This window comes from Natator depressus, chromosome 14, assembly GCF_965152275.1.
Source record: "Natator depressus isolate rNatDep1 chromosome 14, rNatDep2.hap1, whole genome shotgun sequence".
Classification (NCBI taxonomy): domain Eukaryota; kingdom Metazoa; phylum Chordata; order Testudines; family Cheloniidae; genus Natator; species Natator depressus.
The window spans coordinates 38,282,429-38,294,400 of NC_134247.1; the positions used below are offsets into that span (position 1 = coordinate 38,282,429).

The 11,972-nt window shown below is 46.6% G+C and overlaps 1 pseudogene; it reads left to right on the forward strand.

Moving 5' to 3' along the window:
- The first annotated feature begins 7,981 nt into the window (after window positions 1–7,981).
- LOC141998911 (olfactory receptor 10A7-like) lies at window positions 7,982–10,693 on the forward strand (annotated as a pseudogene).
- The last annotated feature ends 1,279 nt before the right edge of the window (window positions 10,694–11,972 follow it).

An 11,972-nucleotide genomic window follows, 5' to 3' on the forward strand; every position in this document is an offset into this window, starting at 1 on the left:
GGTTGTGTTACCTAACTCCATTAGGTCCCTTGACAATCCCGGCTGAATGACAAAATATTTGAAAGGATACATTGATTTTGGGTGCCTCAGCCACTGCGGACCCCCACTTGAGACACCAAGATTTTTCAGAGCACATAGAATTTTCATAACCTGTTGTGTGTTCAATGGTGGGAAACGATCCGTTCAAGTCATTCTATCTAGGTATGCGAGGTGGCCCTCACCAACATTAACAATGGGACACCTCAAGAAAGAAGAGTTTGTCGATATGGAAAGAAATTATATGAATTTGAAGAAATGTGGGCCCTGTTTCCAGCTACTTTTGGATAAAAAATGCTGAAATAATGCCTGACTTCCATTCCACCGGACCTCTCTGCTTTCTCCCTCCCACTTCCTGCCCCTGTTCCCCAACTTCTTTTTTTTTGCCCATTTGTGTCTTTTTTAAACATTGTTGTTCCCCCCTCCCTCGCAGGCAAGGTTCGTCTGATTTTCCATTGCCTAGTCTTATAGTTTTGACAAGTTGCAAAGTTGCGTAATTGCATATTTTTTTAGCTAGCCTATGAAATGTGCAGTGTCGGGCGACATGTACGAGCTGTAACAATTGCTCTTGTTTGTTTCTTCATGAAAATTTTAAAAGAATGAATCACAAAAATAAAATGACAGGACCCCTCACAATCACTGCCGGAAGGTAGGGAATTCACATCCCCGTATTACAGAGGCACAGGGTAGATTACGGGGCATGCCCAAATCCACACAGAAAGTCTGTGGTTGAGCAGGGAATTGAATGCAGATGTCCCGCATCATGCTCCAGGTCCTATCACTACACCATCCTTCGGCACCTGAGAGGGTAACGCCTCCCTGTTCTCACTAGTTAATCTCCTGTGCTTTCTACAGGCCATGAACTACTGACCTCACAAGCAGAGGGTGAGGATTGAGAAACAGGCATTTATTCACTGTAAGAGCCATTGGATGGCAAACAAGGCAACTGTTGACAAAGGGGATGCTGTACTGTTTAATTGCTACCCCCGTAGAGGGTGAGGGATGGGAAAGGGGCAGGTATCCTGTCCTATGGGCACTACGGGGCGGCAGTAATTCTCTAAAATTGCAGCTTTTATGACTATTGACAAAGCAAAATTATTGTCATTATTCCTTTGTATTATGGCCAGGCTGTAACAGGACCATCCAGAAACCTGGCCCTGGCCCCATTTTGCTGGGCAATGTACAGGCACAGAGTAAGAGAGTCTCAGGCCTTGTCTACACTAGCACTTTTGTCGGTAAAACTTTTGTCAGTCAGGGGTGTGAAAAATTTACAGTTGGGCTAAGTAAGACAAATGCTGTTTGAGAACTAATTAGAGTTTGATTTAGGGCTATTTACTCTGTACATTGTGATGTGATGCTGACTTTGAGTTTTCGTGGTTACAAAGCTTTAACAGTTTGAATCTCAGCAGCTACTGTCATTAAAAAAAACTGTCTGACCCTCCTCATAATTTCCTACAACTGTGAAAATTTAAATCAATACAAATAATAAAAAATGTTTAAAAATAAACATCAATATTATCCAGTTCTACCAAGCCTAGAGACAACACAGAAACAGAAGAGAGTCAAAGCCTCACAATGTCACGGAAGAGCCATGCCTTTTTGTTTTTAATTCTGATTACTGCTTTGGGATGGGGTTTAGTTAGGAAGCATTTGGCTAAATGAAAAGAAGTGAGGGCAGATATGCTGAGGAGAGAGGATTGGGGGCACAGAGAAGGGAAAGAGGTGGAAGCCATGAAGAAGGAAGATATGAAGGGTGTTCTACTGGTTAGGGCATCAGTCTAGCATTTGGGATTAGAACTGGATAAAATGTTTCATTTTAACAGTTTATTCACCTAAAAAAAATACAGTTTTTGTTGACTGAAACTATCTGACATGAATTTGCCTAATACTTTCGGGAGTGAGGGGGCTGGATTGACAAAGAGACTTAGGGCTTGTTCACAAAATGGCTGGAGGAGAAGAAAGCAGCAGAGGTCTGTATTTTAGAGAATGGTTGCAATGCTCACCTGCAATGCTGGAGACCCAGTTTCAAGTTCCTGTGCTGGAGCAGGAATTTCAATGCAAGCCTCCCGTCTCTGAGGGGAGTGCCCTAAACCCCGGGCCATAGAGTGTTCAATGGTGGATCTCTTTCAGCCTCGCTGTTGAAGCTGTTCCACTTTGCATATGTAAGCAGTGTCAGGATGAGCTCCACCCTGACATCTGGTGGTGAGGTGTGGCAAGTTGTGGAAAAGAACTTCAGGGGCTGATCTCATTTGCATAGGCACACCCACCCCTCCTAGACTGAGGCCATAGCTGCCCTAATGGTCACTTTGGCTGCTGTGGGATCCCCAGTGTCTCTGTTATTGGGGCAGGAAGAATAAATTGTTATTACCCTGATTATGGGAACTGTGCTTGGAACTGTACTTGGCCTTTTGTTATGATGGAGGGACTCACCATCAACTAAGTAGCACTTGCTAGGCAAGGGTCATGGGTTCCAAAACTGTGTGAATAGAGAGAGGCTGGGGACAAGTATTAATACTTGGTGGTATGGGCCCCTTGGTGAGGGCCTTACATGCTAGTTGCACTTCCTTCTCTCTCCACTGTGGAATATCAGAGCTAATTTTGATTTCATTAGAAGTCCAGTTACAGGCTGCTGAGCTCAGTTTGGGTTAATAGGGCACCAGCACTGAGGCTCCCCTACTACAAACTGAGTTCACCAAAGAGCTGACGTGACTAAGAGCTAAAATCACTGAGCATTGTGTCAAGTAGTGGGGGAGCCTGAAGATATATCGTGGAGCAGTTTGCGGGATGGCTGGAGTGCCTTGTGGACAGGCTGGCAGAGCAGTTCGTAGGATGGCGGGAGCTGTTGGTGGGACACGAAGTGGAGCGGAGCTGAGCGAAGGAGTTCGTGGGGCAGCTGGCGGAGCGGAGCGGAGCGAAGGCCTATGGAGCTGTAGGGCGGTCAGCTTCAGATCATGTAAGGTGCCTCTTACCCCCATCCCATCTCCACCCAGGATGGGAGGTAAAGCTCCGCAGATAAACTTTCGAACTCTGGGGCTGCCCTGACCAGGGACAGAGACTTTTGGGTCATTGGACTTTTGGTGATTTCGGGTTGCTAGACTCAAGAACCAAAGGGAAAGGGGCATGCCCCAATTTGCTTGGGGTGGGTTTTTTTGCTCATGGGTTGTGTTATGAATCCTGTTGGTGGTGTTTCCCCAACATAATGCCACATTGTTTCTCTCTGTTATTAAAAGGCTTTTTGCTACACTCAGACTATGTGCTTGCGAGAGGGGAAGTATTGCCTCTTGGAGGCACCCAGCGGGGGTGGTATATATTTGTCCCAGGTCACTGGGTGGGGGCTCGAGCCGGTTTGCATTGTGTTATTGGAATGGATCCCCTAGATATTGAACCCAGCCCTTGTTGCTGCCAACTCTGACGGGCAGAAGGGTTACACATAAAATACCTCAATAGTCATTAACTCAGGGAGCAAGCATGAGAATGACTGTACAGCCCAGTGGTCGGAGCATGCAGCTGGGAGATAGAAGACCTTGACTCAAGTCCCTGCAACAATGAACATGTCATCATTGATACAAAGTGGGACAGCTTCAACAGAAGAGTCTGAGAGACACCCCCCCGAGCAGCCTGTCGCTAGGGTTAGGGCACTCACCAGGACTGGGATTAGTATCTGGGTCTCGCACATCACAGCCTAGAACTCAAACCACTGGGCCAAAGGTCATGAAGGCAAGCTGGGCCCCATTCTCCACTGCCCATTTTATGAATGGAACCTAAAGATCCTTGTGAATCGACCCTTTTAAAAATGCCTGGAAGTCAAATGTTTCCAGTTGAGTGATGTGGTATTTTTAACCCAAAGTGGATTTTCTGTTGCATTTTGGTTTGTTGAAAATTCCAGATTTGGTTCAACCTGCAGCAATTGTCTTTTCTGATTTTTTGGAACTGCCACTGAATCCAAAAATCAGCTGTTTGTTCAGTTCTACTTGGGGTACCTGTGTTCCAGTCCCGGCTCCACCAGAGATCCCCTGTTTGACCATGGACATTTCTGTGCTTCAGTTCCCCAGCTGTACAATGGAGAAAACAGGCATTCCGTACCTCACAGGCGTGTTGTGAGGATCTATACTTTATAGACTGTGGGTCACCCAGCTACGATGGCAAAGGGGGGCAGATAAGTACCTTTGGGAGAGGCAGGGCTGTCTCATGAACTGGATCCTGAGCACACCCAGAGGAGCTGAGATTACTCACCCACACAGCTAGTCTCTGGACTCATGCCTCTAAATAGGCTATTACTGAACTGACCACTAGGTGGAAGTGGAGCAGAAAGGAGAGTGATGGAATGCCCCAGTGATGGAGATGAAGAGAGACACTCAGGGAGGGGCCGTCTCACAATGACTAATGAGAGCCCGACCCTGCCTGCTCAGGTCTCACTCAGCATTGATGGCGGAGGTGGGGAAAGTGATCAGATTTAGCTGGGCCTGACCTAAACGCAGATCTTTTGTGACTTAAGTTGATGCTGTCGGGCTTGTCTATATAGGGAATGTGACTAGCATCCTGATACAGCGACAGTTACACCAGTGTAACGCCCCATCGGGACACCCGTATTCTGCATGATGCTGGCTTTCCCCAGTGTAGCTGGCGTCACTTTCAAAGCAAAATAAGCTGAACCAGAAAATGGCGCTCTGAGTCCAGAATAAGTGTTTCCACATGGGGAGTTTTGCCAGTATTGCGATAGTGGTGTATTTGTACTGGCATTATTCCCTGTGTAGACAAGCCTGTAGGGTCCCCAGCTGAAGCTAGCTTATGGTGGAAGATCCTTGCTCCGTGCACCTGGTCTTGTCCCAGTAAATCACTGGTGGACTAGATGACTGGGCTGTCCTGGGAGTGAATGCACCGGGAGGCCCAGGCTGCGATTACCATTTGGGCTAGAAGACTCTCCCCGAGAGGAGAGAACTTTGGGCCAAGCAGGCTGATTTCACCAGCACTGGTGTTTGTGCCCCGTCTGTGTCGCAAACCCAGCTGCAGCTCCCCGCACTCAGTGGAGGGAAATGCCCCTCAAAAGTAGCAGCAGGGGAGACACAACCTTCTCCCCCAGAGGATACAAATCTGAGGAGGCGAGTGTGCTCTGCCAATAGAGAGAGGAGACCATTCTCCAAGGGAGATCTCAGCAACTGCTTGTCTCTTCAGGGCCACGTGGGTCTCTTTACTGAGAGAACCCAATTTCTGGAGAGAAGTGAGAGAAAAGAACCTGACTCCTGGTCATCAACACTGAGAGATCCAAGCTCATCTACTGGAGGCTGAATATCCTGTGGTCTCAGGTGAACGCTATCCCTCATGCTGCTGCTGCTGCCAGGCACCGAGACTGAACCTGTCTGTCAGGGGATACCACTAAAGGGTTAATAGGGATACTGCCTGCCTGCTCAGCTGGGACTGATCAGTGGCCTCCCAACAGCTGCAGAGATAAAAGGGCTGCTCAGCCACCAGGTAAGTTAGCTGCTAGAGAGACTGAAGGACTGCTGAGAGGAGTCCCCTTTGCTTCAGCAACAGATTGGCAAGAAGCTACCTAAGCAATCAGGTTGCTCTCTCTCTCTCTGCTAAATGATCACTAGAATTGATTGGAAAATGGAAAACCAGTTTCATTAAAAATGTTGACATTTGAAAGTTACTTCCATTAATCAGGAAGAAGTTAGCATTTTTTTTAAACTTTTGGTGATTTTGTTTTTAAACTGCAGTGTGCTAGAAAATAAATAGTGTCACTTCCCATTGCTCTTTTCCATCTTTTATTCTTTTTTGTCACTTGGTAACTTTCTGTCAAGGTTCCTCCCCCACTTTGAACTCTAGGGTACAGATGTGGGGACCTGCATGAAAACCTCCTAAACTTACTTTTACCAGTTTAGGTTAAAACTTCCCCAAGGTACAAACTATTTTATTCTTTGCCCTTGGACTTCCACTGCCACCACCAAACATTTATCTGGGTTTATTTTAGTAGGAAAGCATTGTTTGGAAACATCTTTCCCCCCAAAAAGCCTCCCAACCTTTGCATCCCACTTCCTGGGGAAGGTTTGCTAAAAATCCTCACCAATTTGCATAGGTGACCACAGACCCAAACCCTTGGATCTTAGATCAACGAAAAAAAAAGCATTCAATTCTTGAAAAGAAGAATTTTAATAGAAGTAACAATAAAAAGAATCACCTCTGTAAAATCAGGATGGTGAATACCTTACAAGGTAATTAGATTCAAAACATAGAGAATCCCTCTAGGCAAAACCTTAAGTTACAAAAAGACACACAGACAGGAATATCCATTCTATTCAGCACAGCTATTTTCTCAGCCATTTAAAGAAATCATAATCTAACACATACCTAGCTAGATTACTTACTAAATTCTAAGACTCCATTCCTGTTCTGTCCCCGGCAAAAACATCACACAGACCCTTTGTGTTTCTCCCTCCTCCCAGCTTTTGAAAGTATCTTGTCTCCTCATTGGTCATTTTGGTCAGGTGCCAGCGAGGTTACCTTTAGCTTCTTAACCCTTTACAGGTGAAAGGATTTTTCCTCTGGCCAGGAGGGATTTTAAAGGTGTTTACCCTTCCCTTTATATTTATGACACTTTCCAAAACTTCCTCAAACTTTGAAAAATTATCATGTGGCAAAGTAACAGGCTTTCATTTTTCCTTTTCTCTCTGTAACTCTTTCAAAATTATGGGGGGAAGAACTAGGAATTGTGTACAAACTTTAGACATGATAGTTGGCATGTTTTCTGAATCCTGTAAGCTTCTATCCCTTGTAAATGTATAACTTTGCTAGTGGAGATTTTAATGGATATTTTTATCATGCCGTTTCAGAATCTCACTAAGCAGTTTGAATCAACAATATCTATTGGTAGAGAATTTGAAAAGTTAATCCCTGATTGTGGCAACCAGGGTTCAGACACCTCAAGGGGAGAATAGAAAGTTTAAAAACAAGCAGTTAAACCAACTGATTGCATATTGTGGTGTTGTACATAAAAATATGTTAAGTAAGGTTGTTGATAAAATCTTGTAATGCTCTAAACTTAATCACTGAGATATGTATACAGACTGTGGTTATGAGTATGCATATAGGTTCTGAGCACAGGTTATTACAATTTCAGCTCCGCCTCGCAGTGGCCATTCTGGTAGAGGGGGGCTGCTCGCCCCTCCCCAGATGTGACTAGCTCAAAGCACCTGGTATTGTACAACACAGAAAAAGACAAATGGTGGACCCTTACACTTAAGGGGAAAACACTGAGACATCCTGGTGATCAAGTAGAGGGCATTTCCCCTGCTCTGACTAACCATGAACCACCCTAGTCTGAGACCAAGCCGTGGGGGGAACAATCTGAAAATCTTAAGTTGAAGGGGTTTCAAGTGAAATCTCTCCAGTAACTGAGGGACAGACACTTGATGGGTGCTGTCTGTGACATGCTGAATCCCCCTACAGTTAGGGAATATGCTGGGGAAAGCTTTTATTAGAAAAGGGATTTTTATCTAATTTGAAATTTTAAAGGTTGATGTTGCATCTTTGCTTTTTCTGCATGGCTTGTATGGGTTTGTTTCCCTTGCTATTTCATCTATGTGTAAACAGAGTCAGGATGAGCTCCACCTTGACATCTGGTGGTGAGATGTGGCAAGTTGTGGAAAAGAACTTCAGGGGCCGATCTCCTTTGCATAGGACACCCACCCCTCCTAGAATGAGGCCATAGCTGCCCAAATGGTCACTTTGGCTGCTGTGGGATCCCCAGTTTCTCTGTTATTGGGGCAGGAAGAATAAATTGTTATTACCCTGATTATGGGAATCAAGGAGAGTGGAACTGTACTTGGCCTTTTGTTATGATGGGGGGACTCACCATCAACTAAGCAGCACTCGCTAGGCAAGGGTCATGGGTTCCAAAACCCAGTGAATAGCAAGAGGCTGGGGACAGGTATTAATACTTAGCAGCATGGCTCTTCTGGTGAGGGCCTTACATGCTAATTGCACTGCCTCCTCTCTCCATTGTAGAATATCAGAGCTAATTTTGATTCTATTAGGAGTCTAGTTACAAGCTGTTGAGCTGAATTCACTTTGGGCTAATGGTGCACCAGCACTGAGGCTCCCCTACTACAAGCTGAAATCACAAAAGAGCTGAACTGACTAAGAGCTGAAATCACTGAGTGTTGTGTTAAGTAGTGGGGGAGCCTGAAGATACATTGTAGAGCAGTTTATAGGATGGCTGGAGTGGCTTGTGGAGCAGTTCATGGGACGGCAGGAGCTGCTTGTGGGAAGCGGAGTAGAGCAGTTCGTGGGGCAGCTCGTAGAGCAGAGCAAAGTTAAGCCATATGGAGCTGCGGGGCAGTCAGCTTCAGATCATGTAAGGTGCCCCTTACCTCTTCTCCCCCCCCTTCCCCCCCCAACTCCACCCAGGTTGGGAGGTAAAATTCTGCAGATAAACTTTCGAACTCTGGGGCTGCCCTGACCAGGGACAGAGACTTCTGGGTCATTGGACTTTTTGGACTTTGGGTGATTTGGGGTTGCTGGACTCAAGAACCAAAGGGAAAGGACACCCCCCAATTTGCTTGGGGTGGGTTTTTTGCTCATGGGTTGTGTTATGAATCCTGTTGGTGGTGTTTCCCCAACATAATGCCACATTGTTTCTCTCTGTTATTAAAAGGCTTTTTGCTACACTCAGACTCTGTGCTTGCGAGAGGGGAAGTATTGCCTCTTGGAGGCGCCCAGCGGGGGTGGTATATATTTGTCCCAGGTCACTGGGTGGGGGCTCGAGCCGGTTTTGCATTGTGCTATTGGAATGGATCCCCTAGATACTGAACCCGGCCCTTGTTGCTGCCAACTCTGGCGGGCAGAAGGGTTACATATGAATCCACAATTTTTCTATTAAATAAATCTCCTGTTTATTTTTACCCCAGCAGGGGTCTCTGTTGTGCGAATTGAGGAAAACTTAGCTGTTAGGAAGGGGGAAAGGTGCCCCTTAATCTCTGGGTTTGCGGATGTCATTTGAGGGGGCTCACCCCGCAAGGCTGATGGTAGCCAGGGCAAGAGCTTTATTCTTATGGGCTGGCTACTGGGGTCAGGGCTCTGCCAGAGCTGGCAAAGCATTTAGGCACCCGAGGTTGCAGGGCAGGCAGGGACAGAAGCCCTGACTGGTCTGCGGGATCCCCAAAGTGTCACCATGATGCTCACATAACAGCATAAAAACTGATCTGCATGGTACAGCACAAATGAAATCGAACAAATGCCTGCCTAAAAAGGCTTTGGCGTTCCAGTTTTGGACTGGAAAAAACAGTCAAGGAGGCTGGTTTATGCTGGGGACGAGTCCAAAACAAACCAATGTTCAGCTGTTTGTCCCTTCTGGCCTTGGAGTCTGACTTCAACATGGCTCTCCCACATCCTAGGGAGGCTATAGAGTCACGTTCATACTCCATTCCCGGCCCAATGACTATCTGTTGCCGTTCATAATGGCGATTCATAGTCAGTCATGATGACAATGAATACTCATGGGACTAGGAAAACTGGGTGAAAATAACTCTACGGCCTCCTACTTCATCATTAGCCTACATTGTATGAATCCCACCACCTCAGCCTGGGTCCTCAACGCAGCATTTGCGCTGTGACCTCAAGGAGAGGACGCATTTGAATCAATAGATTAAAGTTAAACAAACATCATTCTCATTGTACTGTAGAGTTTATCGCTTCCCCCAGATACATCCTATCGCAGACACGGAACAGGGAAATCAAACGTCCATCACAGAATTCATCCTCATGGGATTTGGGAATATCCCCAAACTGCGGGTTTTTCTCTTCCTGCTGTTTCTAGCAATCTACTTTGTGATCATGGCCGGGAACATCCTCCTCATTGTGCTGGTTGTGGCTGATCAGCACCTTCACACCCCCATGTACTTCTTCCTGGGGAATCTGTCCTGCTTGGAGACCTGCTACACCTCCACCATCCTGCCCCGGATGCTGGCCCGTTTCCTGACTCGGGACAGAACCATTTCTGTCAGTGGTTGCCTCACAATATTACTTGTTTGGTTTCTTTGGAGCGACAGAATGTTCTCTCTTATGATCAGTATTTAGTAATATGCAAACCACTGCATTATGCAGCCCTTATGAATGGCAGTTTATGCCTCCGGCTAGCAGCTGGTTCTTGGATGTGTGGATTTTTGACTATTCCCATAATAGTATTTCTTGTGTTAGAATTTACTTTCTGTGGTCCCAATGAAATTGATAACTTTTTCTGTGAATCTACACAAATAATAAATCCCTGCTGCAATGACACCTACGAGACGGAGCTTGTTGTTACCATCCTGGCAGCTTTATTCACTCTGCCCCCCTTTGCATTAACCCTGACATCCTACATGTGCATCATCATCACCACCACCCTGCGAATCCCTTCCACCACCGGGAGGCAAAAGGCATTTTCTACCTGCTCCTCTCACCTCATCATGGTGACCATTTTCTATGGGACCCTAATCACTGTGTATCTGCTACCAAAAACCAACACACTGAGAGACCTGAACAAAGTGTTCTTTGTCTGCTACACAATTCTGACTCCTATGGCCAATCCCTTCATATACAGCCTGAGAAACCACGAGGTCAAGGAAGCCCTGAAAAAACTGTCAGTAAGTGTCTAGATTTTATGAGAATTCAGAAACTTTAATCCCTTAAGGCAAAATGGTGTAATACTCATGCTATGTGGACCTTATTTCTCACTCCATTTTTGGTGATATGCGCTTATAACATTTTGAGGATGTGCAAAGTTTTGAAAGTATAAGAAGAGTCAATACCAGGACTGTTGGAATAAATTTGAGCTGTATTTTACTTGCTGAATGTGGGTAGATATCTCGATTAATTCCATACACTAGAATAACTTAGGGCTAGATCTACGAAGGGACTTTGGTGTTGCAACGAGTAAGTTTTAGTGCCAGGCCAGCCAGTGGGAACCTCAGCCCTGAGTTCGCAGCCAGGCTCCCTATACGGTGCATGGGGAGAAGTAGGCAGCTAAGAAAGGGATCCCCAGAGGTCAGCATGCGAAGCAAGGAGCTGCCTCACCTAGCCAAGAGGAAAAATCAGTTAGAGTGTTGCCTAAGCCCCATCTCTCCCATGGAGTTCGACACTGCCTCTGCTTGGGATTTTCAGCTGGGAACCCCAAGCGGGGAGGGGTGAACTCACCAGGCTGTTGGAGACCCAGGTTCAGTCCCCCCGACTAATACAGAGCAGGGATATGATTGTGGGTTCCCCCACCCCAGGCAAGTGTCCTAGCCACTGGACTCCTCTTTGGGGGCGGGGGGGAGGGAATTGGACCTGTCTCCCCCACGTCCTGGCTGAATGCCCTAGCCACTGGGATCAGGGTTATAATGGAGGCTTCATGCCCCCAGCCACTTTGGTTGGGGATAGGCGTGCTGTGAGCATGCCTACCGGATGGAGCCCTGCGGGTGAGACAGGCAGGGCCACGTCTAGCTTGAGGCTCCTGTGGGGGTGAGGTCTGAGACAAGTGCCTAGACTGAGGGGGCTGTGCATATGTTCACTGGCAGAGACTGGCTCCTACAGGCCTTTAGTGGCAGAGATTTAGCCACCTATGACATCAGGTGTCAGCTGAGCCGAGGTTTTGAGGCTCTCAGTGGTGCCTAAATGCTGGCCCGAGGCACCTGAGTCCCTTTGTGGACCTAGCTCTGAAAACCCATCTTCCGAAGAGACGGATGCTCTTAGGCCCATGGCCTCTCAGTGAGATTTGTGTTCCTGTGTCGCCAAGGTCGCTTGAGGCCAGATGTACTTAAAGGTATTGAGGTGCCTAGTGGGATTTTCAAAAGCATCCAGGTGCAGAACTTGCCAAAAATGGGTTTAGGCCCCAAGATGCTGCTGAAAGTCCTACTGGCGTCTAAATACATTTTAAAATGTATCAGCGAAATCCTTGCTGATCTTAAGCACAAAAAAGACGC